Below are 3,570 nucleotides of genomic sequence, written 5' to 3'. Positions count from 1 at the left end.
TGCCATTCTGACTGGAGTGAAATGAAATCTTAGAGTAATTTTGATTTGCATTTTTCTAAATGCTAGAGATGTTGAACATTTTTTCATATATTCGTTGATTGATTATATATCTTCTGTGAAGTGTCTGCTCATTTCTTGAGCCCATTTTTTGATTGGGTTGTTTGTTTTCTGGTGTAAAGTTTTTTGAGTTCTTTATATGTCCTGGAGATTAGTGTTCTCTCCAATGTGTGTGTGGTGCAGCACCCCTTCATGTTCAAAACACTAGAAAAACTAAGGATAATAGTAGCATATGTCAACATTGTAAAAGCTATCTATGCTAACCCCAAGGCCAACATCATTCTAAATGGAGAAAAATCGAAACCATTTGCCATACAAACTGGACTAAGACAGGAATGCCCTCTTTTTCCACTTCTATTCAACCAAGTCCTTGAAACTCTAGCCAGAACAATTAGAAAGAGGAAAGGAATTAAAGGGATATGAATAGGAAAAGAAGAACTCAAACTATCACTATTTGCTGTCCATGTGATTCTATACTTAGAGGATCCAAAAAACTCCACCAGAAAACTTCTAGAACTAAAAAATGAATTAAGCAAAGTAGCAGGATGTAAAATCAACACCCATAAATCAAATGCATTTCTGTATATTAGTGATGAATCTTCTGAAAGAGAATTTAGGAAAACTTCCCCATTTACAATTTGGGAATCAACCTAACAAAAGAGGTGAAAGACCTCTACAATGAAAACTACACAACACTAAAGAAAGAAATGAAAGAAGAGCTTAGAAGATGGAAAGATCTCTCTTGTTCTGGGTAGACAGAATTAATATTGTCAAAATTACCATACTACCAAAAGCATTATACATAGTTAATGCAATTCCAATCAAAATCCCAATGGCATTCCTCATAGAAATAGAAAAAGCAATCATGAAATTCATCTGGAAAAATAAGAGACCCAGAATAGCTAAAGCAATCTCTGGCAAAAAAGAGTGAAGCAGGTGCATCACAATATCAGACCTAAATTATACTAAATTATACTGCAGAGCTATAGTAACAAAACAAACTATTGGCACCAAAATAGACTGTTAGACCAATGGTACAGAATAGAAGACACAGAGACAAACACACATAAATACAGTCATCTCATTACTAGGTAAAGGTGCCACAAACATACATTGGAGAGAAGATAGCCTCTTCAACAAATGGTGCTGGGAAAACTGGAAATAGATATGCAGCAAATGATATTAAACCTCTATCTCTCACCCTGCACAAAAATCAACTCAAAGTAGATCAAGGACCTAGAAATTAAACCAATTCTGCACCTAATAGAAGAAAAAGAAGGCCCAAATCTTCATCATTTCAGCTTAGAAACTGACTTCCTTAACAAAACTAATAAAGTACAAGAAATAAAATGAAGAATCAATAAATGGGATGGATTCAAAATAAAAAGCTTCTTCTCAGCAAAAGAATCAATCAGTGAGGTGAATATAGAGCCTACAGGATGGGACTAAATATTTAGATGTTCTTATATTACCTTCAAAAATGTTTTCTATTTTCATTCCATCGTGGTCTGATAGAACGCAGGGTAGTATCTCTACTTTTTTTGTATTTATTAAGATTTTCTTTTAGCATAATATATGGTCTATTTTAGAGAAGGATAGTGTTCCAAACACTCATTAAGCCATAAAAATATTCAAATAAAATGTTCAGGAGTAATAATGACCACAAAGATCCTCAATCTTCCCCGGAGCATCAAAATGAAATATGTAAATAAAAGATGAACTGACAAAAGAATTATGTTTATTCAATTTATTCTAGTAAGTTGGAGAAGAATCTAGATTATCTTTTATATATTGTAAATTAAAATATCATATAATATACTACAGATTGTATATTTATCAATAAATGTGTAGAGTGTTTTTGTGTTTATATTCATGAGAGGTATTTTCTATAGATTGAACCCAGACATTTTTATTTTTTATTTTGTCAGGATCTTGCTAAGTTGCTCAGGCTGGCCTCATACTTTCAGTCCTCCTGCTTCAGCCTCCTGAGTAGCTGGGATTACAGGCCAGCCAACCACATGTGGCTTTTTTCTTGTAATAATGTTTATTTAATTTTGGTGACAGAATAATGCTAGACTAATAAAATTAACTGGACAGTGTTTTCTCCTATTATATTTTCTGAAAGAAGTTATTTCTTCTTTAAGTTTGATAGAATTCTTCAGTGAAATTATATGATTCTAGAGTTTTATTCTTAGAAGCTTTTAAGCTATGAATTCCTTTTCTTTAATAGCTATGGGACTGTTTATGTTATTTCTTTTTGAATGTGCCTTAGTACTTTATATATGAAAAGAAATTCATACATTTGATCTAAATTCTCAATCCTATACGAATAAATTTGTAAAATCTGGGACTCCAAAAAAATGCTTTCTAGTTTTCAGTGTGCAAATTCTACATTTCTCTTTTAAATTTATTACAAAGCTTTTTATTTATTTTGATAGTATTATAAATGGGATTGTTGTTGTTTGTGGGGTTTTTGCTTTGTTTTGTTGGTGCCAAGGATTCAACCCAGGGGCACTTAACCACTGAGCCACATCCCCAGCCCTTTTTTATTCTTTTAAATTTTGAGACAGGATCTCACTAAATTGCTTAAGACCTTGCTAAATTGCTAAGGCTGTCCTTGAACATGTGATCCTCCTGCCTCAGCCTCCCTGGTAGCTGGGGATTAGAGATGGGTGTCATGGCCCAGAGCAGTGGGATTGTTTTCAAATTTTACTTTCAGATTATTCATTACTGGTATATAGAAAATTAGCCTGATTTTCATATATTGATCTTGTATCTTATAAACTTGCTGATATTGTTTATTCTAAGTTATTTTCTAAAATTCTTGATTTTTTTGTGTGTAAGACTATGTCATCTGTGAATAGTTTTACTTCTTTCTTTCCAATTTGGATGTGTTTTATTTCTTTCCCTTGGCTAATTGTTCTGGCTATATTTTCTAGTACAATGTTAAATAAAAATGTTGGGAACAGGCATTTCTTTCTTGTTCTTTATGTTAGTGGGAAAGCTTTCTGTCTTTCACCATTGAAATGACATTGGCTTTTAGTTTAAAGATCCCTTTATCATATTGAGTAGTTTTCCTTCCATTCCTAGTTTGTTCAATGATTTTATCTTGAAAGGATGTTGGATTTTGTCATATTTTTTGCTGTGTATTGAGTTTATCATTTGGTTTGTCCTTTATTTTACTAATATGATGAATTACTTTGATTTTCATATGTTAAACAAATATTGTATTCCTGGGATAAATGTCACTTGGTCATGGCATATAATCCTTTTTATGTTTATGGATTTGGTTTGCTAGTATTTTTAAAATGATTTTTGTGTCAATATTCATAAGTGATATTGATATATAGCTTTTTCCCCCTGTGGTATCTTTATCTTTTTTTGTGTGGGGGGATGTGAAGCAGGGATTGAACTCAGGAGCACTCAACCACTGAGCCACATCTCCAGCCCTCTTTTGTATATTTTTGAGACAGGGGCTTACTGAGTTACTTAGCCCCTTGCTTTTGCTGAGGC

The sequence above is a fragment of the Marmota marmota genome, unplaced genomic scaffold (assembly GCF_001458135.2).
Source record: "Marmota marmota marmota unplaced genomic scaffold, marMar, whole genome shotgun sequence".
Lineage (NCBI taxonomy): Eukaryota > Metazoa > Chordata > Mammalia > Rodentia > Sciuridae > Marmota > Marmota marmota.
The sequence above is the reverse complement of the archived record's forward strand: the minus strand, read 5'-3'. Positions refer to the sequence as shown.